This window comes from Mesoplodon densirostris, chromosome 17 (genome assembly GCF_025265405.1).
Source record: "Mesoplodon densirostris isolate mMesDen1 chromosome 17, mMesDen1 primary haplotype, whole genome shotgun sequence".
NCBI classification, from domain to species: Eukaryota; Metazoa; Chordata; class Mammalia; order Artiodactyla; family Ziphiidae; genus Mesoplodon; species Mesoplodon densirostris.
The window spans coordinates 20,121,811-20,146,356 of record NC_082677.1 but is presented as its reverse complement, the minus strand read 5'-3'; positions in this window follow the sequence as shown (position 1 = coordinate 20,146,356).

The following is a 24,546-nucleotide window of genomic DNA, read 5'->3' as shown; positions in this document are numbered from 1 at the left end:
CCAGGACAATGAGCTAGAGCCTCTGATCTCATTACATTTTATCTTAAGAATGATAATGTATTTTCTTCTTCTTCTTCTCCACTAAATTAACAGTTACTGCACTTGAACACATCCACTTTTGCCAAGCAAACTTGATGTCTGCTGCTAAGGTAAAGTTCATTATTTACTGTAGTATTCCTTTCTTTATTAGGAATTAAATATTTTAAACTGTGTCACATATCTGAGTTTTATTTATTTATATTGTATTACCTGTAAGATTATTCAAGTTCATGTTCAGCCTCAGCCTTATTTTCCTATAAACCCTGTTACACCTAACTGACAAAATCCCATAATGCAGTGATTTTGGGAATATACATACCACTTTTATAGAAGAAATGACTATGGTTGATGAAAGATATTCTTTATAGAAGAATTCCAGCTAATAAATGAAGAGGAAATGATGGAATTTGAAAGTCATTCTTTTGTGACCACTGGTTAAAATGTTAAACGGTAGCCACTAAAACCACTTGGTGAGATGTCAATGAGAGCTTTTAAGTGTTAAAATGTTATAATGGAGTTAGACTGACACCACTTGAATATAATAGTCAATTTTGGAATTACACAAGGGGATAACTAGGTATTATGGGCCTCCTGATGAGATATAGACATGAAATATCTGCACTAAAAGAAATCTGGATATAATCCAAATCTTTAGGCCTAATACTTTACAATAACTATGGGAGATAGAGGAAAACATTAACTGCAAGGACAAGAGAGCAATCATCCAAATCCAGAATGTAGGACACTGCATGAGACAACCTGGTTTCTCCAACAAATGAATGGTGTGTAAAAATAAAATAGCAAAATAGAGTGACTGTTATCAAATATAGAGTCCAAGAGACATAACAAACACACGCAATCTACAGACCCTTTTTGAATACTGACTTGAATAAACCAACAGGAAGAGGGTGTTTTAGATAAATAGGGAAATTTAAATATGGATTGGGTATAAAATGATATTAAGGAATTATAGTTAATTTTTAGGAGTTATAATGGCTTGGAGATTGTTAAACATTCCAATTGGAGAAGCCTATTGAAGTATTCAGTGGTAAAATGACATCATTTCTGGATTAAAATAGTGCTCCAAAAATATGAGGGCTTCCATCTATGGTTTAGATGTGAAAAGACAGAGATAATCTTTTCTGACATATTAGTACCAAGAAAAACCTGGGTAATATTAACATCATGTATTTTAATAGGACTGTCTAAGAGAGATGGACAGGAAAAAGCTTTAATGAGCTGATTTCTAGAGAGAAGACCCTTTTAAATGCTCAAACTCTTAAAAAAGTAGCCCCTAGCTGGAATTTGGAAGTGGAAGTGATTGGCGGTGGCAGTGACAGGTCCATGGTGATGGCAGCACTAGAGGTTGGGCTAAATCAGACTTAAATTTAACCCCTTAAAGCTGAAGCTCAGTCACAGATCAAATCAACACTCAGTGAAATCCAGCTTATCTCATTTTAGACACTAGATACCCTGCTCTCTGGGAAAACAAAGCAATGCAAAAATATTTCTCAATCTCCTCTGTTTTTCTATACATAATGTCTAGTTATCAGTCAAAAATCACTAGGCATAAGGACTTTCCTGGCGATCCAGTGGTTAAGACTCCACGCTTCCAATGCATGGATTGAATCCCTGGCTGGGGAACTAAGACACCACATGCCGCATAGGGTGGCAAAAAAAAAAAAAAAAAAAAAAAAAAAAATGTCACTAGGTGTAAAAAGAAGCACGAATGTAGAACCCCAATTTAATTGGTGGGCAGGGGAGAGGAAGGAACCTATTTGTAGGTGAACCAGGTATTGGAACAAGCAGATGAAGATTTTAAAATAATTAGTATAAATGTCCAAGGATTTTCAGGCAAACATGGAAAGAATAGGTCAACAGGAAAGGAATATTGGTAAAGAAATGGAAACTATTAAAGAAAAATCACATAGAGATCTTGGGTATGTAAAACATATATCTGAAATAGAAAATACATTGATTTTAAGAGCAAAATAAATACTGAAGAAAGTATAAGTGAAATTGAAAATAGCCTAGTACAGATTATATACAATGAAGCACATGAAAAAAAAAGACTAAAGAAGACAGTGTTGGATACCAATGGGACAGTATATCAAGTGGTCTAACATGTATATTTGGAAATCTCAGAACACTAGAGAAAGAAAACGAATAAGAAAATACTTGAAATATCAACTGAACGTTTTCCAACATTGATGAAAAACATATCTGTATGTAACAGTATATAATAACTGATACTTAGTTTCACGGTGACAGATGAGGAATGCTGCCACCTTATTACTAAACTATCATGTTCTAGTGTCTGTATCTTTACTTTGCAATATCTGTTACTTAAATTATTTTCTAATATCAGAGTTGGTAAGCAAGTTGGATTTTCTTCTATAACCAGATTCAAACTTACTCTAGTTATGAGTTGCTCTTGACCACGATTGGAGATCAAATGTTCTTTTTTTTGATACTGTACATTCTTGATGTATGGAAACACTGAGCTAAGATATAAGAGTAAAGGTACCTTAGTATAAATTAAACCTTAAAAAAACCCATACATACATTTAGAAATCTCAGAACCATAGAGAAAAAAAATGAAAAAAAACATACTTGAAGGAACATAAACTGAAAATATTCCAAAATTGATGAAAAACATCAAAAGAAATCCACATAAAATCTACTAGCTGTAATAAGTGAGCTCAAACAGGTCTTAGGATATAATGTCAATGTAAAAAAAATCAGTTATATTTCTATTTACTAGCAAAAACAATTAGCAAATAAAACTCAGAAATTAACACTACTTACAAAAGTATAAATAACTATAAATATCTAGAGATAAATATTCCTCACTGAAAACTACAACATTTGTTGAGAGGAATGAACACCTCTTCATGTATATAAATGAAGAAATACATCATGCTAATAGATTGGAGGATTTACTATTTCCCCCAATCTACAGATTCAATGAAATAACAATTAAAAATGCCAGAGTTTTTCATGGTAATTGTCCAGCTGATATTACAATCTGTATGCAAAAGGGAACATTTTAGAATAGCAGAAGAGCCCTTCTACTTCCTGATTTTAAGATAAGGTAATCAAGACAGTGTGGTTCTGGAGTTAGGAAAGACAGATGGATGCAACAGAATTAAAATCCAAAAATACTCCCACATGTATAGTCAAATATTTGAAAAAGGCATCAGTGCAATTCAACGAAGAAAGAACAGGTTTTTCAATAGATGCTGTATAACCAACTGGATATCTGTGTGGAAAAAATCCTGATGCATGATATACAAAAATTATTATCCAATGGATTATGGTCTTAGATGTAAAAGCCAAAATTATAGAACTTCCAGCAGAAAATGAAAGGAAAATCTTAGCAAACTGGGAATTAGGCAAAGATTTTTTTTATATGGAATTCCAAAAAGCTCTAACTATAAAAGAAAGAAAAACGATAAACGAGTTAATCAAATTTTAAACCTTCTGTTCTCAAAAGATGCTGTGAATGAAAAAGCAAAAACTTCCAGTTTCTAGTCAAACATATAAAAAGCCTGGAAGTCGTCGCAGTGAGAAAAAGCTGAACAAACTGAAAATCAACAACTCTTCTTAGATCCGTCAGAGAACTGAAGTCACAAAGCAAACAGTTGACCAGAAATATGGAAAGAGAGAGGTGAATACAGAGAATCAGAGTTTACCAGGAGCAGAAAACTTCCCTGGAGCCAGAAATTAGCAGGAATAAGGGATAATTGACTAATTGCTGGAGACTGAGAGTGGACCAGTTTAAGAGATTAAAATTCTGGAGGGTGCAGCCTTAGGGGACCCCCAAACTTCTGTGAGTTTTACTTCCCCTCCCCGGAGCCTCACCAGATTGTCACTGCAATCAGAGAAAAAACCCCTCATAGCAAGGGAGTGGGAGGTAACCATTTCGAAATGCTGCCAAAGGATTCAATTTTCCTTAAAAAGTCCTGACCTTAAGGGCAACTATTTTATCACAGACCAACCAAAATGTTTTACCAGAAGCTAACTCATGCAGGGAAAGAGAATAATCAACTTCAGTCGCTTCTGGCCTTTGAAGTAGGGGAAGAGTGAACTTGGTTCTCTTCTAGTCTTTGATGTGAAGGAAGGGAAACACCCAGCTCCAGGTCCCACTAGCCTTTGTGTCTCACCTAAAGGGTGGAAGAATCTGAGAAAAACTTGTAAAGATCAAGGCCCAGAGGCACAGGCTCAGGGTGGGAATTTGGAAATAACCAAGATGTCCTTAAATAGGTGAATGTGTTTATCACACACTGTAGTACATCCGTTCAGTGAAGTATTATTCAACAACCAGAAGAAATGAGCTATCCAATCTATGAAAAGATGAGGAGGAACCTCAAATACATATGCTAAGTGAAAGGATCCAGTCTGAAAAGGCTACATACTGTATGATTCCAAATCTATTACATTCTGGTAAAGGCAAAACTCTACAGACAGTAAAAAGATGAGTGGTTTCCAGGCCTTTGTGGGAAGGGGAGGGTTAGGAATGAATAAATACATAAATGGAGCCCAAGACATTTACAGGTCTGTGAAACTACTATATATGATACTGTAATGGTGGATACATGACATTATGCTTTTATCAAAACCCACAGAATTGAACAACAAAAAGAATGAACTCTAATTAAACTATGGTCTTTATTTAATAATAATTGTCACTATTGGCTTATCCATTGCAAAAGAATACCATACAAATATAAATTATTAATAATAGAAATGGTATATGGAGATAAAAGAGAGAGTACATGGGAAAAAAGTACTGTAAAGAATAAGAATATTAAAAAAAGGAAAGCTATAGACTCAGAGAAAATATTCCCAATACACATATCTGACAAAAGACTCAAATCTAGAAACACTAATAATTAAAAGGCAAGCAACTCAATTAAAAAGGGCCAAAAGTCTTAGACACTCACAAAAGTCATATATTGGATGGCCAATACTTGAAAAATGCTTAAACACATTAATCATCATGGAAGTGCACATTAAAATCACAATGAAATATCACTGAAGAACCACTAGAAAGGCTAAGATTTTAAAAGACTGACAGTACCAAGAGTTTGCAAGAATGTGGACGACCTAGATCTCTTATACATTCCTGAAGGGAGTGTACAATGATACACTCACTGTACTAGTCACTTTTGACAAATCATAAATCAATAATTTATTAATTTCATCCTCAGGAAATTAAACCTTATTTCTATAAAATTATACATGAATGTTGAAGGAAGTTTTATTCGTAACAGCAAAAATTTTGGAAACAATCCAAATGTCCATCAACAGAAGAAGGGATAAACCAAATAACAGGTGTATTTTTATTTATTCCATTATCATATAATGGAATACTATCAATACTTAGCAATAAAAGGAACAAACTATTGATACAAACAACAACATGAAATAATCGCAAATTTATGCTCAGTGAAAGAAGCAAAAGGGTACAGTTTAATGATGTTCAAGATGAGGAATAACCTGTGAAGAAAGAAATCAGAAGAGGAATTTCCTGTGGGTGGTGAGGATAGACTGTTTTTGTAAATGAAATTCATTGGAACACCTATGTGCTCATTTGTTTATAATCTATGGCTGCTTTCACACTACAACAACAGAGTGCAATAGTTGTGACAGGGACCATATGGGTCAAATAGCTCAAAATATTTACTGTCTGACCCTTTACAGAAAAAGTTTACTGACTGGTATAACTGGGCAAGATTACCAAAATGTTGGTAATTATAGAGTCTGGGCAGTGGATACATAGGGATCCTTTTTACTGTTCTCTCTACTTTTATGTGGTTTTTGATGTGTGGAGCTCTTTTGTCTCTGTGATTTTTTCCTTCTTTCTAGAATCTTCTGGACCCTTTCTCATTTGTAGCATTTTCCTTTTATATGGACTCGTGCAGCTCTTTGACAGCTTGTGTAAAATGAAAACACTAGTGTACCCTCCAACTCGGGGTGGGAGTTGGGGCAGTGGACCTGCCTTCACAGCCTAGCAGGTCTGAATTTGGAGCTGAGGAAAGGCAGGCATGTCATGTATGGCCTAAGTGAGTTCTCTTCCGAGTCTCGGGTTTTAAAAAAAAAAAAAAAAAAAAAAAGGTATTTTCTATTTTCCTTGATTTGTTTTTCCCTTGTCCCCATCTGAGGCAATTTCAGAGTTGCAAGATAAGAGTTTCTGGACCAAGATCTGGTTTATATTCTGATAAAAGAGCCTAAAAAGTTTGGTCTGGGCCTCCCTGGTGGCGCAAGTGGTTGAGAGTCCGCCTGCCGATGCAGGGGATACGGGTTCGTGCCCCAGTCTGGGAGGATCCCATATGCCGCGGAGCGGCTGGGCCCGTGAGCCATGGCTGCTGAGCCTGCGCGTCCGGAGCCTGCGCGTCCGGAGCCTGTGCTCCGCAACGGGGGAGGCCACAACAGTGAGAGGCCCGCATACCGCAAAAAAAAAAAATAATAATAATAATAAAAAAATAAAAAATAAAATATACATGCTTTGTTTAAAAAAAAAAAAAAAAAGTTTGGTCTGCTGCTGGTTAGGCTTAGGGCTGGAGCAGTACCCAGATTAGCATTCAAACAGGGCTTTTGGTTCAACCCTTAAGGCAGTATTAAAGACTATTCGTTTATCAGGAAGGTACCCATTACTAACTTCCCTCCTGAAACTGTGGCTGCAGTAGCCAGCTGCTTGAGGATTCAGGTTTTTGAGATCTCACCCACATCTCTCTTCCTCTGAGAACCAAGCAGTCCCTGAGAGCTTTTGTATGGAGTCCACCCTCTAAGAAAGTCCTCTAATTAATGAAATTAGGGCATGAAAGGTGATGAGCACTAAAGGCAGTATAGACTTTATTACTTAGCCAAGGACTGGGCTTGTTGGTGTATCTGCAGACCATCTCTGGGATTACAAATTAAGTTGGTATGACCAGGGACCATTTGTAAATTTTGCTCTGGATCTAGCTCATTCATTCTTTCCAAAACTGACACATTGTTGTATTTATACCACCTTATCACTGAAGGTCAGTTCTGAAATTATTAGGCTTCTGGAAAATTCAAGAATTTCAAACTAAATTTAAAACATCCTTTTTTGAAACCAGTTGAACATTTTCCTCCTTTCCTCCTTTCAGTATTTTGTTATGCATTGAGTATAATTAACAGTTCATTGGAATCTCAGTTTACTAAGTCAATGAAATGATTGAAGAGTACAGCAGGGAGCTGTTGTATGAGAACGGATACAGACTTCAAAAAGTTTGGAATCCAAATGATAATATGAGAAACAAGTATAAATATGGGAAGAGTTTAAGCAGTTAATAGAACTTATGCATAGGAAGGAAAGGTTGGAGTAGAACTTAAGCTCCAGGAATAATTTCTATTTTTAAATGCCTTGCACTAGTTGTTGAAATACTGTATGAAAACCTCTCCTTTAAGATTATTATTATTTTTTTTGGAAGAGCATATTATGTCACTCATCACCATGTTTTAGAACATGTGATGTGTGTGAGGGGATGATCCACTCACCTCCAAATTGTATGCCTTTTGATAGCAACTAATATTTGAATTATGCTTTATAATTTATTGCTTTCATTCCCTTGAGTTAATCCACACAACCAGGCTACAAATTAGGTAGTATTAATATCTCTCTTGTACAAATAAATGAGAAAACTAACTCTGAGAGGTTAAGTGAAAAAGTGAAGGTCACAAAGCAAACAAGTTTCAGAGTCAGAGCTTCAACTCCAGTCCACTGCGGTCTCTGCTAGTTCTACTATCTTCTGCTGCGAACATTTTAATTAGTTGTAGCAGACACTAATTGACCTTCATGTCAAACACAGGAAACCCACACTTTGCATGGTAGCACAGAACCGTGAAGATGGTTGTGCAAGCTGAAACTGTGCAAAGTGATCTCAGGGTAAAAAAATTAAAATGTTCCATGACTTGAAAATTTTTGTCAAAACTTTAAAAACTCTGTTATACACGTATAGAGAAATAAAAAATAAAACTAACATTTTAATTTATTTAATACACTATTTAGTATACTGTATTTGAGTATACATATTATTTAGTACGCTATAATGTAAATCATTAGGCACATTAAGAATTAAAATGTTTTATTTCTTTGTTAAAGAAAACGTATCAAGAGCAGTTTGAATAGCGCTTGCCTTCTTGTCGTATAACCTACGATATGCAGTGATCATCTTCTCTGTGCCTTGGCAAATTGTAATACCCCTTTCTAGGTTCAGATCAGCTTCCAACATTTTATCCTTTGCTTTTTTAATGTCAGAAAATATCTCTCAGAGTTCCATTAATCTGAAGGTTTTCACTAGTGTCACTTCCTCTAGGACATCTTTATTCTTTTCATTACAACCACTTTCCTCATTTATGTCAGTAAACGTACTTTCAAGAGTTCCTTCTGGTGCATATCCAGAATCTTAGAACCAAAGCACCATCAACATTCCTGTGATCAGGGCTTCCCTGGTGGCGCAGTGGTTGAGAGTCCGCCTGCCGATGCAGGGGTCGCGGGTTCGTGCCCCGGTCCGGGAAGATCCCACATGCCGCGGAGCGGCTGGGCCCGTGAGCCATGGCCGCTGGGCCTGCGCGTCCGGAGCCTGTGCTCCGCAAAGGGAGAGGTCGCGGCAGTGAGAGGCCCGCGTACCGCCAAAAAAAAAAAAAAAAACATTCCTGTGATCAGCTATTTCTTCTCTAACTCCATTTGCACGGGATTTGAATGTCACTTCCAGAGCTATCAAGACCTTTTCCAAGAGTCAAGTTTTCTGGTTTACTCATGAAAGGACACATTTCAGAGTACTTGCTTTCATTTGGATTGGGGTATCTGAACCCCAAAACTCTGTCATTCACACTGACCTTGAAATATTCAAAAACAGGAATATATTTTAATCCAGAAGTAGTTCAAACCTCTAATTTGCCAGAAAAATAATGTGGCCATCTTAGAAGTAATTTTTTTTCTTACCTTTTAAAATTACCACTGAATCATACAAGTATTAATTATATGGATTTTTTTTTTTTTTTTTGCAGTACGCGGGCCTCTCACTGCTGTGGCCTCTCCCATTGCGGAGCACAGGCTCCGGACGCGCAGGCTCAGCGGCCATGGCTCACGGGCCCAGCGGCTCTGCGGCATGTGGGATCCTCCCGCACCGGGGCACGAACCCGTGTCCCCTGCATCGGCAGGCGGACTCTCAACCACTGTGCCACCAGGGAAGCCCCTATATGGATGTTTTGATATTACTCTTGTGTAATTACTTAGGTGTAAGAATATTACTTACATGTGAAACGAACACACGTATACAGCACCGAACTTAAGACATAAACCCATAACTTTGAAGCTCCCATGCCTCTCCTTGGAGGCATTCCCCCTCCCCACTAAACTTATTCCTGAAATAGAACCATTGCCTTGAATTATTGGTTGTATTCCCTTTCTTTGGGGTTTTAACACAAGTATTTGATATCCTAAATCACTTCATTTCTTTTTGCACATTTTTGAAATTTATATTAATTTTATTCTGAATAAAAATTTCTGACTTATCATTTTTCTGCTTAACATTATGCGTATTTAACCATGACAGTTTCACTACATTTTATTCTTCACTTACAGCACTGTATGGTATTCCATTATAGGAATATGCTGCAGTTTATTTATCATTTCTTCTGGAAAACAGACATTTGGATTGCTTCCTATTTTTAAACTACTCTAAGGAATTTTTCCATGTGTTTTCTGGTGTACATTTGCCAGAACATTCCTGAGATTTATGCCAAGGAGAGAAATTAGTGGATCAGAAAGGCTCTGAACATCTTCAGTTTGCTTAGATAGTCCTTCCTTTATTTTTTCAAAGTGATTATATGAATTTACATTCTCAGTAGCTATACACTGGAGTTCCCATTTTTCCACATCTTGCAAAGGTGGATATGAAATTATTTTTCACTGTGGAATTAATTTACATTTGACAATTGGCACAGTTGACCTACCTTAAAAGTGTAGCAGTTTATGGCAATTAAAGAGCCATTGAGACTTCGTTGAGAGCAGATTCAGAGAAGTGGCAGGGACGGCTAATGTGGGAAAGGATGAACATTAGAGTCAAAATTTTCTCAATAAGATGAGGTTGATTCTGTGTGCCGAGAATGAAAGGGTAAGGAGGCCTCAGGGAGGCTGGTGAAGGTTTTGAGTAACTGATAAGAGACTTTGAAGACCAAAGACCTTGTTACACTGTGCCTCATCAGGCCCCATTTATTCATTAAAAGTTGATTTTTTTTAAAATGGAAAGCACCTCATAATAGGCATTGGAAATGCATAAGTAAATGAGACTCAGTCCTGGCTCCAAAGAAGCCTAATGAGGAAAACCAATGTAAATATATAATTATGCAATGAGATGCTTGCTATGCTTAAGGCTCTACTCAACACAGCAGGAGTGCAGAAAGGAGTAATTGGCTCTGAGTGAATGAACAAGGAAGGCCGCATGAATGACAGAGAAATAGGAGCATTCAGCCAAGGGTCCTGCAGCATGAGAAGGCACCATGCCTAGAGTGGCCTGAGCTGAGTGTTTCCGAGGGACAGGACACTAGAGACAGTGCAGAAAGGAAAGGCTGAAGAAGTAGGTTTCTACATCACAGATTTAGGGATTTATCTTGTGAACAATGCAGTGGCATCAGAAGTTTTGTTTCTTTATAAATTGTCTTTTAATAGCCTTTATTATTTTAACCTCTTTATTGGAGTATAATTGCTTTACAATGGTGTGTTAGTTTCTGCTTTATAACAAAGTGAATCAGTTATACATATACATATGTTCCCATATCTCTTGCCTCTTGCGTCTCCCTCCCTCCCACCCTCCCTATCCCACTCCTCTAGGTGGTCACAAAGCACCCAGCTGATCTCCCTGTGCTATGCGGCTGCTTCCCACTAGCTATCTATTTTACGTTTGGTAGTGTATATTTGTCCATGCCACTCTCTCAATTTGTCCCATCTTACCCTTCCCCCTCCCGGTGGCCTCAAGCCCATTCTCTAGTAGGTCTGTGTCTTTATTCCCATCTCGCCCCTAGGTTCTTCATGACCATGTTTTCTCTTTTTTTTCAGAGTCCATATATACGTGTTAACATACAGTATTTGTTTTTCTCTTTCTGACTTAATTCACTCTGTATGACAGACTCTAGGTCCATCCACCTCACTACAAATAACTCATTTCATTTCTTTTTATGGCAGAGTAATATTCCATTGTATATACGTGCCACATCTTCCTTACCCATTCATCTGTTGATGCACACTTAGGTTGCTTCCATGTCCTGGCTATTGTAAATAGAGCTGCAGTGAACATTGTGGTACATGACTCTTTTTGAATTATGGCTTTCTCAGGGTATATGCCCAGTAGTGGGATTGCTGGGTCATATGGTAGTTCTATTTTTAGCTTTTTAAGGAACCTCCATACTGTTCTCCATAGTGGCTGTATCAATTTACATTCCCACCAGCAGTGCAAGAGGGTTCCCTTTTCTCCACACCCTCTCCAGCATTTATTGTTTGTAGATTTTTTGATGATGGCCATTCTGACACGTGTGTGATGATATCTCATTGTAGTTTTGATTTGCATTTCTCTAATGATTAGTGATGTTGAGCATGCTTTCATGTGTTTGTTGGCAATATGTATATCTTCTTTGGAGAAATGTCTATTTAGGTCTTCTTCCCATTTTGTGATAGGGTTGTTTGTTTTTTCGATATTGAGCTGCATGAGCTACTTGTAAATTTTGGAGATTAATCTTTCATCAGCAAATATTTTCTCCCATTCTAAGGGTTGTGTTTTCGTCTTGTTTATGGGTTACTTTGCTGTGCAAAAGCTTTGAAGTTTCATTAGGTCCCATTTGTTTATCTTTGTTTTTATTTCCATTTCTCTAGGAGGTGGGTCAAAAAGGATCTTGCTGTGATTTATGTCATAGAGTGTTCTGCCTATGTTTTCCTCTAAGAGTTTTATAGTGTCTGGCCTTGCATTTAGGTCTTTAATCCATTTTGAGTTTATTTTTGTGTATGGTGTTAGGGAGCATTCTGATTTCATTCTTTTACATATAGCTGTCCAGTTTTCCCAGCACCACTTATTGAGGAGGCTGTCTTTTCTCCACTGTATATTCTTGCCTCCTTTATCAAAGATAAGGTGACCATATATGTGTGGGTTTATCTCTGAACTTTCTATCCTGTTCCATTTATCTATATGTCTGTTTTTGTTTCAGTACCATACTGTCTTGATTACTGTAGCTTGGTTGTATAGTCTGAAGTCAGGGAGCTTGATCCCTCCAGCTCCGTTTTTCTTTCTCAAGATTGCTTTGGATATTCGGGGTCTTTTGTGTTTCCATACAAATTGTGAAATTTTTTGTTTTAGTTCTGTGAAAAATGCCATTTGTAGTTTGATAGGGATTGCACTGAATCTGTAGAGTGCTTTGGATAGTAGAGTCATTTTCACAGTGTTGATTCTTCCATCCAAGAACATGGTATATCTCTCCATCTATTTGTACCATCTTTAATTTCTTTCATCAGTGTCTTATACTTTTCTGCATACAGGTCTTTTGTGTCCTTAGGTAGCTTTATTCCTAGGTATTTTATTCTTTTTGTTGCAGTGGTAAATGGGAGTGTTTTTTTGATTTCACTTTCAGATTTTTCATCAATAGTGTATAGGAATGCCAGAGATTTCTGTGCATTAATTTTGTATCCTGCTACTTTACCAAATTCATTGATTAGCTCTACTAGTTTTCAGGTAACATCTTTATGATTTTCTGTGTATAGTATCATGTCATCTTCAAACAGTGACAGCTTTACTTCTTCTTTTCCCATCTGGATTCCTTTTATATCTTTTTCTTGTCTGATTGCTGTGGCTAAAACTTCCAAAACTATGTTGAATAATAGTGGTGGGAGTGGGCAACCTTGTCTTGTTCCTAATCTTAGTGGAAATGCTTTCAGTTTTTCACCATTGAGGACAATGTTGGCTGTGGGTTGGTCATATATGGCCTTTATTATGTTGAGGTAAGTTCTCTCTGTGCCTACTTTCTGGAGGGTTTTTCTCATAAATGGGTGTTGAATTTTGTTGAAAGCTTTCTCTGTATCTATTGAGATGATCATATGGTTTTTCTCTTTCAATCTGTTAATATGGTGTATCACATTGATTAATTTGAGTATATTGAAGAATCCTTGCATTCCTGGGATAAACCCCACTTGAAAATGGTGTATGATCCTTTTAATGTGTTGTTGGATTCTGTTTGCTAATATTCTGTTCATCTATGTTCATCAGTGATATTGGCCTGTAGTTTTCTTTCTTTGTGATATCTTTCTCTGGTTTTGGTATCAGGGTGATGGTGGCCTCGTAGAATGAGTTTGCGAGTATTCCTCTCTCTGCTATATCTTGGAAGAGTTTGAGAAGGATAGGTGCTAGCTCTTCTCTAACCGTTTGATAGAGTTCGCCTGTGAAGCCATCTGGCCCTGGGCTTTTGTTTGTTGGAAGATTTAAAATCACAGTTTCAATTTCAGTGCTTGTGATTGGTCTGTTCATATTTTCTATTTCTTCCTGGTTCCGTCTCGGAAGGTTGTGCATCTCTAAGAATTTGTCCATTTCTTCCAGGTTGTCCATTTTATTGGCATATAGTTGCTTGTAGTAATCTCTGATGATTCTATGTATTTCTGCAGTGTCAGTTGTTACTTCTCCTTTTTCATTTCTAATTCTATTGATTTGAGTCTTCTCCCTTTATATCTTGATGAGTCCTGCTAATGGTTTATCAATTTTGTTTATCTTCTCAAAGAACCCACTTTTAGTTTTATTGATCTTTGCTATAATTTCCTTCATTTCTTTTTCATTTATTTCTGATTTGATCTTTATGATTTCTTTCCTTCTGCTAACTTTGTGGTTTTCTTGCTCTTCTTTCTTTAATTGTTTTAGGTGTAAGGTTAGGTCATTTATTTGAGATGTTTCTTGTTTCTTAAGGTAAGATTGTATTGCTATAAACTTCCCTCTTAGAACTCCTTTTGCTGCATCCCATAGGTTTTGGGTCATTGTGTTTTCATTGTCATTTGTTCCTAGGTATTTTTTTATTTCTTCTTTGATTTCTTCAGTGATCTCTTGGTTATTAAGTAGTGTACTGTTTAGCCTCCATATGCTTGTATTTTTTTACATATTTTTTCCTGTAATTAATATCTAGTCTCATGGTGTTATGGTCAGAAGATACTTGATATGATTTCAATTTTCGTAAATGTACCAAGGCTTGATTTGTGACCCAACATATGATCTATCCTGGAGAATGTTCCATGAGCACTTGAGAAGAAATTGTATTCTGTTGTTTTTGGATGGAATGTCCTATAAATATCAATTAAGTCCATCTAGTTTAATGTGTCATTTAAAGCTTGTGTTTCCTTATTTATTTTCATTTTGGATGATCTGTCCTTTGATGAAAGTGGGGTGTTAAAGTCCCCTAATATGATTGTGTTACTGTTGATTTCCCCTTTTATGGCTGTTAGTATTTGCCTTATGTATTGAGGTGCTCCTATGTTGGCTGCATAAATATTTACAATTGTTATATCTTCTTCTTGGATTGATCTCTTGATCATTATGTAGTGTCCTTCTTTGTCTCCTGTAATAGTCTTTGTTTTAAAGTCTGTTTTGTCTGATATGAGAATTGCTACTCCAGCTTTCTTTTGATTTCCATTTGCATGGAATATCTTTTCCATCCCCTCACTTTCAGTCTGTATGTGTCCCTAGGTCTGAAGTGGATCTCTTGTAGACAGCATATATATGGGTTGTGTTTTTGTATCCATTCAGCAAGCCTGTGTCTTTTGGTTGGAGCATTTAATCCATTCAAGTTTAAGGTAATTATCGATATGTACGTTCCTATGACCATTTTCTTAGTTGTTTTAGGTTTGTTTTCGTAGGTCCTTTTCTTCTCTTGTGTTTCCCACTTAGAGAAGTTCCTTTAGCATTTGTTGTAATGCTGGTTTGGTGGTGCTGAATTCTCTTAGCTTTTGTTTGTCTGTAAAATTTTTAATTTCTCTGTCAAATTTGAATTAGATCCTTGCTGTGTAGAGTAATCTTCGTTGTAGTTTTTTCCCTTTCATCACTTTAAGTATGTCCTGCCACTCCCTTCTGGCTTGCAGAGTTTCTACTGAAAGATCGGCTGTTAACCTGAATATCTTGTATGTTATTTATTGCTTTTCCCTTGCTGCTTTTAATATTTTTTCTTTGTATTTAATTTTTGATTGTTTGATTAATATGTGTCTTGGCATGTTTCTCCTTGGATTTATCCTGTATGGGACTCTCTGTGCCTTCTGGACTTGATTAACTGTTTCCTTTCCCATATTATGGAACTTTTCAACTATAATTTCTTCAAATATTTTCTCAGTACCTTTCTTTTTCTCTTCTTCTTCTAGGACCCCTATGGTTTGAATGTTGGTGTGTTTATGTTGTCCCAGAGGTCTCTGATACTGTCCTCAATTCTTTTCATTCTTTTCTCTTTATTCTGCTCTGTGGTAGTTATTTCCACTATTTTATCTTCCAGGTCACTTATCTGTTCTTCTGCCTCAGTTATTCTGCTATTGATCCCTTGTAGAGAATATTTAATTTCATTTATTGTGTTGTTCATCATTATTTGCTCTTTAGTTCTTCTAGGTCCTTGTTAAACGTTTCTTGTATTTTCTCCATTCTATTTCCAAGATTTTGGATCATCTTTAGTATCATTATTCTGAATTCTTTTTCAGGTAGGTTGCCTATTTCCTCTTCATTTGTTAGGTCTGGTGAATTTTTACTTTGCTTCTTCATCTGCTGTGTGTTTCTCTGTCTTCTTATTTTGCTTATCTTACTGTGTTTGGGGTCTCCTTTTTGCAGGCTCCATTGTTTTTGATGTCTGCCACCAGTGGCTAAGGTTGATTCAGTGGGTTGTGTGGGCTTCCTGGTGGAGGTGACTAGTGCCTGTGTTCTGGTGGATGAGGCTGGATCTTGTCTTTCTGGTGGGCAGGTCCACATCTGGTGCTGTGTTTTGGTGTGTCTGTGACCTTATTATGATTTTAGGCAGCCTCTCTGTTAATGGGTGGAATTGTGTTCATGTCTTGCTAGTTGTTTGGCATAGGGTATCCAGCATTGTAGCTTGCTGGTCATTCAATGGAGCTGGGTCTTGGCGTTGAGGTGGATATCTCTGGGAGATTTTCGCCATTTGATATTATGCAGAGCTGGGAGGTTTCTGGTGGACCAACGTCCTGAACTTGCCTCTCCCACCTCAGAGGCACAGCCCTGACGCCTGTCTGTAGCACCAACAGCCTGTCCTCCACACAGCTCAGAATAAAAGTGAGAAAAAAGAAAAAAAGAATGAAAAAGATAAAATAAAATGAAATAATTAAAATAAAAGATAAGTATTAATAAAAAATTTTTAAGTAATAAAATGAAGAAGAAAGAGCAACCAAACCAAAAAACAAATTCACCAATGATTACAAGTGCTAAAAACGATCCTTAAAAAAAAGGAAAAAAAAAAAAAAAAGACATACAGAACCCTAGGACAAATGGTAAAAGCAAAGCTATTTAGACAAAATCACACACAGAAGCATATACATACACACTCACAAAAAGAGAAAAAGGAAAAAATATATATATATCGTTGCTTCCAAAATCCACCTCCTCAATTTGGGATGATTCATTGTCTATTCAGGTATTCCACAGATGCAGGGTACATGAAGTTGATTATGGAGCTTTAATCTGCTGCCCCTGAGGCTGCTGAGAGAAATGTCCCTTTCTCTTCTTTGTTCGCACAGCTTCTTGGGTTCAGCTTTGGATTTGGACCTGCTTCTGCATGTAGGTCGCTGTAGGGTGTCTCTTCTTTGCTCAGACAGGGCGGAGTTAAAGCAGCGGCTGATTAGGGGGCTCTGGCTCACTCAGGCCGGGGTGGGGAGGGAAGGGTACAGAATGTGGGGCGAGCCTGCGGCAGCAGAGGCCAGCATGACGTTGCACCAGCCTGAGGCTCTCCGTGCATTCTCCCGGGGAAGTTGTCCCTGGATCCCGGGCCCCGGGCAGTGGCGGGCTGCACAGTCTCCCAGGAGGGGAGGTGTGGATAGTGACCTGTGCTTGCACACAGGCTTCTTGGTGGCTGTAGCAGCAGCCTTAGCATCTCATGCCCGTCTCTGGTGTCCGCACTGATAGCCGTGGCTCACGCCCATCTCTGGAGCTCCTTTAAGCAGCGCTCTTAATCCCCTCTCCTCGCGCACCAGGAAACAGAGGGAAGAAAAAGTCTCTTGCCTCTTTGGTAGTTCCAGACTTTTTCCTGGACTCCCTCCCAGCTAGCTGTGGCACACTAGCCCCCTTCAGGCTGTGTTAACACTGCCAACCCCAGTCCTTTCCCTGCAATCTGCCCTCCCAAGCCCGAGCCTCAGCTCCCAGCTGCCGCCTGCCCCAGTGGGTGAGCACACAAGCCTCTTGGGCTGGTGAGTGCTGGTTGGCATCGATCATCTGTGTGGTAATCTCTCCGCCTTGCCCTCCGCACCCCTGTTGCTGCGCTCTCCTCCATGGCTCCAAAGCTCCCCCCCTCCGCCACCCACAGTCTCTGCCCACGAAGGGGCTCCTTGTGTGTGGAAACCTTTCCTCCTTCACAGCTCCCTCCCACTGGTGCAGGTCCCCTCCCTATTCTTTTGTCTCTGTTTTGTCTTTTTTTCTTTTGCCCCACCTAGGCACGTGGGGAGTTTCTTGCCTTTTGGGAGGTCTGAGGTCTTCTGCCAGTGTTCTGTAGGAGTTGTTCCACATGTAGATGTATTTCTGATGTAATTGTGGGGAGGAATGTGATCTCCATGTCTTACTCTTCTGTCATCTTGAAGCTCCTCCCCCTAATAGCCTATTTTTAAGAACAGTTTTAAATTCATAGCAATATCGAGCAGAAAGTACAGAGAGCTCCCATCTACCCCCTGCGTCCACACATGCATCAGAAGTTTTTAAGCTGACCGTCTTGATGGCAGTGTTTTCAAAAAGGTACCTCCCATAACCATGAAGAGACTGGAGCAGAAAGAGACTGGTACGAAAAGAAATAAGGAGGCTCATTCTAGGAGGGACAATTAATGGGATCTGGTAACCAAGTGAAAAGAATGAGGGAGGAGGATTTTTCACTTTGCAGGTGGAAGGAAACATAATTAACCTATGTTGAGTGTCTAAGAGGAAGGAAATTTGGGTGGCTTCTATATAAAGAACAATTTGATCTAAGTTTGGAGCAGTTTCTTTTATTTTCTCAAATGTTCAAAGGAAGTTCAAAAAAGCTGAAATGTATGGTACATAGTGGAATATCAGTCTTACCATCACATGCTCTAATGACCCAAGATTTTATTTAAACAATTCTAGAGACTATTTTGTCTGCTGTAATTTAGTAAAATTGAAACAATATTGCTTTTATGTATTTCTAAATAAGTATTTGTTACAGTGGTCATTATATAAACTCTGCAAAAGGCAAGTAAATAATACATTGAAATTATTCTCATCTCAAACGTAATTACCATGGAGTTCATGACATTTCATAGATGAGTGCACCTGTATCCAAACAGTCCTTTTGGATCAAAATTTATTTTAGCTAAGATTCTAGAAACTCACTATAGAATTCGATTATAGCTTTCTTAGGTAAAATACCATGGCACATTAGGAAAAGAAGACCTAATTGATGCCTTATTTGCTGAATATAAAAGCTGGAAAGATACTTTTGATAACATAATTCTTAAACAATAAAAGAACCTATGAGAAACTATTCTGAGATTAAAACCACAAAGCACAATTTCATGCCTAACTTGAAATAAAAATAAAGATAGGGCTTCCCTGGTGGTGCAGTGGTTGAGAGTCTGCCTGCTGATGCAGGGGACACGGGTTCGTGCCCCGGTCAAGGAGGATCCCATATGCCGCGGAGTGGCTGGGCCTGTGAGCCATGGCCACTGAGCCTGCACGTCTGGAGCCTGTGCTCCGCAACGGGAGAGGCCACAACAGTGAGAGGCCCGCGTACTGCAGAAAGAAAAAATATATATATAAAAAAAAATAAAGATAATTTAAAGAGTGATAGCATTCCATGAACTAGGCATCTTTTTACCATCTGCACTTCTGTAACCTCTATAGTAAAAATATCCAAAGATGGGGTCTTGAAGCACCGTTTAAATTCTCAAAGAAACATTAAGTTGTGATCAGATTTATTTATTTATGGCTTTATTTTCAAGTTAACATTGCTATTATAACCTAGATAGTAGCTGAGGTTTTCTGTCATTTAAATGGAATTAAAATTGGCTTTAGCCCCTTTCTCAAGTCCTGTGGGGTATTTGGTGCCAGTCCCATGAGTTTTGCAGGTTATGGTGCCTTGTGTTCTCCTGTTATGTCTGACTCCAAAATCCTGTCTACTCCTATGACTGTTCTCTTCTTTCCCTGTCACACTAACCTTGAAATAACACTCAGAATATTTTTCATTGGGAAAATAAATTTTCAGTGATTTTTATTTTATTTTTCAGTATATAGGCTTTGCAATTTTGGGGGGTTAAACTTATCCCTAAGTATTATTTTTTTCTTTGTGACGCTATTTTAAATGGAATTGTTTTCTAAATTTCATTTTCAGGTTGTTAATTGCAAGCATATAGGAATACCATTTATTTTTGTGTATTAATCTTGTATCCTGCAACTTTGCTGAACTCATTTATTCTAATTTTTAATGTATTCCTTTACTTAGGATTTTCTATCGATTACATCTTCTGAGAATAGAAATAGATTACTTTGTTATTTCCCACAGGTACATTTCCTCCCTCCCTCCCTCCCTTCCTTCCTTCCTTCCTTCCTTCTTAATTGCCATAATAAGGGCCTCCAGTACAACATTGAATAGAAGTGGCAAGAATGGACATCCTTGTCTTTTTCCTGGTCTTAGGGGAAACATATTAAATGTTTCGTGTAATGATGTTAGGTGTGGGGTTTTTATAGATGTCCTTTATCAGGTTGAGGAAATTCCCTGTTATTTCTGGTTCATTGAGTATTTCTTTATCATGAAGTGGTGTTGAATTTTGTCAAATGCTTTTTCTGAACCTATTCTGAGATGATCATGTGCTTTGTCCTTTATTAATAAGATTTTTTTAGTAATTGGTTTTTGGATGTTAAAACAACCTTGCATTCCTGGGATAAATCCCACTTGTTAATAGCGCATAGTCTTTTTTATGTGTTTGATTCATTCTGCTAGTATTTTATTGAGAATTTTGAGTCTTTCTGTAAGAGATTTTGGTCTATAGTTTTCTTGTGTTTTTCTGGTCTGGTTTTATCAATACTTTCTTTTTAAGAGGGTTCAGAGTTGGGAAAGGTAAAAAAAGCTCACGTGCAGCTGCTGAGACATTAAATCCTACCTCTGGTACCCAATTTACCCACGTATTCAATAGCAATTTATTGTGAATCCACTATCCAAAACTCTCTTTTATATTTTGGGAATATAGCAGGGAGAAATGCAAGGTTTCTGCTGTCAAGGATCTTAACAAATGTGTACGTATAAAATAAATAAAATATATAAAGAAATAAGTATAAATAAATTAAGAAATAAAAGTTATGTCAAGACAAATAAGTTACTAAGAAACAAAGCATGGTAAGGGAAGAAGTTGGAGGGAGATCTTAGGTAGGATCATGAGGGAAATCTTCTTAATGAGGTGGCATGTAAGTAAGACCTGAGTGAAGTTAAGGAATGAGTCGTGTGCACATCTGGGGAAAGAGTCCTCCAGACAGAGGACATAGTAAGTGCAAAATCTGAGGCAGAGGCATGCTTGATGTGTTTGAGGATTAAAAAGGAGGCCAGTAGAGCTGGAGTGGAGCCATCAGTTAGAATTATGTCCTACTGCACACAACTGAAAGCTGCATTTACAGTGGCTTAATCAAATGGGGGTTTTGTCTGTATCATGTGTACAAGCTGAGGTGGGAGCTCCATAATGCCCTCAGGAACCCAGATTCTTTCTCGCTTTTCTCTCTACCAATCTTGGCGTAAATTCAATGCATGTGTTATCTTATGATCAAGACGGCTGGTCTACTCCTATTTTCCCCTCTGGCTTTCAAGCAGGCAGAAAGTAAAAGATGAAGATGCAAAGGCCTCATGTGAACTCAGTCAGTTTCTTAAAGGTTTTATCTACTTATTTTTCCAGCTGGGAAGCTATTAAGTAACTTATGCTCATTGGCCACAAGTTAGGTATATCACATGAATACCCCTAGCTGCAAAGAAGGCTATGTGTGGCCATGTGACCAATAGTGTTTTTTTTAGCTGCAGGAATTACCTATCCCCCTAACATGAGGATACTTTCAGTAGGAAAATAGGAAAGAATAGATTTTGAGTGGGCAGTTAGCAGTCTCTGATCCATGAGGTCAGAAAGGTAGTGGGAGCTGGCTAATGTAGGGGCTTATAAATTAGGTCTAGGTCTTTGGACTTTATTGAGTGACATGAAAAGCTTTAGAGTCTCTTGTGCAGAGGTGTCACATGGTATGGCTTATGTAATTTTTTAGTCTGGGCTTTCGATACAATTTTGTATACAGGAAGTTTAGCTGGGAACTAAGCAGGAGAGTGGGACCACAGCAAGTAAAATAGGAAAGGAAATTCTTATAGTCATGACTGAAATCAGAATCTTACTCAATCTGAAGGTACTACATATTGGGGATTATCACCAATCCACTTAACACTGGCAATGGGGTTATTATTGCTGTCTGACAGGTGGCTGATCCAGTTCCAAAAACTCATCCATAGGATGTGCTTCCTTGGCCTACTTCTGATAGCAACTCTCTTATCCTGGATTTCTCCTAAAATCAGAGCCTGAGATGAATGCTTACTGTGAGGGTAGTTTCTTTAGGAAATGAGCAGGCTTGAGGGACTGAGGGGAATAAAATAGAGGGAATGCCAATACAAGAATGTATTATAAAATTGGCTATTTTTGAGAGAGGGCCAATGGTACTCAGTCATTCTAGGATTTTCTACAGAATAGTAAAGAATGAACCTCACAATTGTCTACTGAAGGAATGAAAAGAAGAGCCTTTTATCAATTGGCTTTCAACCCCCATTACTTGAGTGTTGCCTGGTGGGATACTAACTCCCCTGCACTTCTGAGTTTCTTGTGCTTGATTGCCAAGGGAACTGCTGCACACATCCCAAGCAGAAGCATCTGAGATCTGCTGGGATAGAGGCAAGGGATATAGTACAAATCTGAACTGATGTCCTTTTGTCATGAAGGAAGATGAAACTTGCAAAGAGGAGACAGGCTCTATTCACTGACAACTCTTAGAACTGAAAGTGGGGATATTATCTGCTGTCTTCATGGCCACAGGTCAGATTTGAAGATAATAGGAAATGTCCTTAATAGCCTCCTACAGAGTATTTTTGTTTCCTTGACAGCCTGAGGCTCAGACACACAGTTTTCCCACAACACAACCAACCAGGAAAAGATTCCTGATAACTGTGCAACCTGTGAACATCTGTCTCCATCACAGTATCTCCAATGAAATGATTATGTATGAGAAGGATGCCATTATGTATGTGAAACAAGGAAGTGAAATGGTGCAGCAATGAGAGCTGCTTCATTACTCTTCCAGTGAATGGCAAGACAGAGGAGGAGGATGCTTAATTTGCTGCTAGCACATGTCTAGGTAGAACCAAAGATGGGGGAAATCTGAACTCAGAACTTTGGATATCAGAAGTAGGGTGAAGAAAACCAAAGGATAGATAGGGAGAGAAAGCAACCATGATCCCTTACTGACTGGACTACATTATAATCAGGGCAAGAAATCATTCAGTAGTAAATGTATGAAGAGCCAAGGTTACCAGTAAGATAGGGGACAGAGCGTCGTCACATGACTAGTAGGCTCCTGTGATATCTCACACAATAGGCTCCCTCCCCCATTGACACTAGAGCTAAAAATAATTTATTGTGGGGAATCTGCTTACTCACTGGGTGAAAAGGCAAGTGTGTTTACTTCATGGTAAGAAAGCAAAGCTGAACTCCCAGTTTTGCTCATCACAATGTTTATTTTTATACTTCCATTAATGCTAATATCCACCTTCTCAGATCCTGGCTATAGAATGCAGAATAATGGCCTCCCAAAGATATCCAAATCCTAATCCTTAAAACCAATGAATATGTGATCTTACAATACTTAGTAAAAAGGACTTTGCTGATGTAATTAAGGATCATGAAATGGCATGATTATTTTGATTATCTAAGTAGATCTAAAGTAATCATACAGTTCTTGTAAGAAAGAGACAGAAGGTGAGCATCAAAGGGGATGTGATCATAGTGTCAGACATCAAAGTGAGAGATATGAATATGTTAGGTTGCTGGCTTTGAAGATGGAGGAAGGGGGCCAAGCAATGCAGGTGGCCTCTAGAAGCTAGAAAAAAGCAAAGCAAAAGATTCTCCATGAGAACCAGAAGGAATGTAGCTCCACTGACACCTGATCTTTAGCCCAGTGAGGCAAATTTCAGATGTTGACCTCCAGAATTGTAGGATAATAAATTTGTGATGTTTTAGGCACTAAATTTGTAGCAATTTGTTTCAGAAGCAAAAGAAATTACAATGGCCAATATCTGTTTACTACTGCTGGAATTTCCCATTTTTCTTTTCATTATTCTAAGGTATAGAACCAGGTATGCTTCAGCCAAGTATTTCTTCCTAGATATAATTTTTTACTAGAAATTATCTCCTTTCCCACCCCGATCAACTAGGGTGAACAATGAGAAATCTGTAGATTCCCTTTACATCTTTTGCTTGGGCTAAAACTATTTCTAGGGAGTTAGCACTCAGCTTTCTCTTACTTGAGTTTGAACTGAAGCATACTTCTCAGTTTTCTAGAGTCAAAGATGCCATCAATGCAGAAGATAGTCCTTGTATAAATTAAAAACTCTAGCACCAAAGTTTCCAGGAGCCCAAACTCCCATGGTCATAGGATCAGGGCAGGGTCCAGAAGATCATTTAATCTTCCTGCCAAAAAATCTACAACAAAAAAGTCTATTGGAAGGAAATCCTCTTCTCCTCTCTTCCCTTCCCTTCCCCTAAGAGTACAATCCCTTCAGTCCTTCAACCAGAAGTTGATCTCCTATCCTTCTCCCTGTGGTAGCTTCTTGCTAACCTCTGAGAAATAGGAAAGAGGTATCAGAATGCCTGTTCCTCTATCCTACCTTCATTAAGGACAAGTACTACATTATTGATCTTTGTGTCTTCAGTACTGGCAAAGAAGAGACACTCAGTAAATATGTGTTGAACAGCGTCCAAAATTCCACTTTTGTAAGCGTTCTTGGTGCCCTGAAGTCTTGTGAATCCTCAGAGACTCTTGTTAAAATGTAAATATTCTTTTGAGAAATGAATTTGTAGCTCTTATCTGCTAACGCCTTGAAGGAAATTAATTGCTCACTAAACTCAAGACCCATTGGAAATAGAACACTAACATTTATTAAACATCTTCTGCATCTGACATGTTTGATTTATATTATCTCATTTAAACCTCACAATAACCCTACACAGAATCATTCTCTCCATTT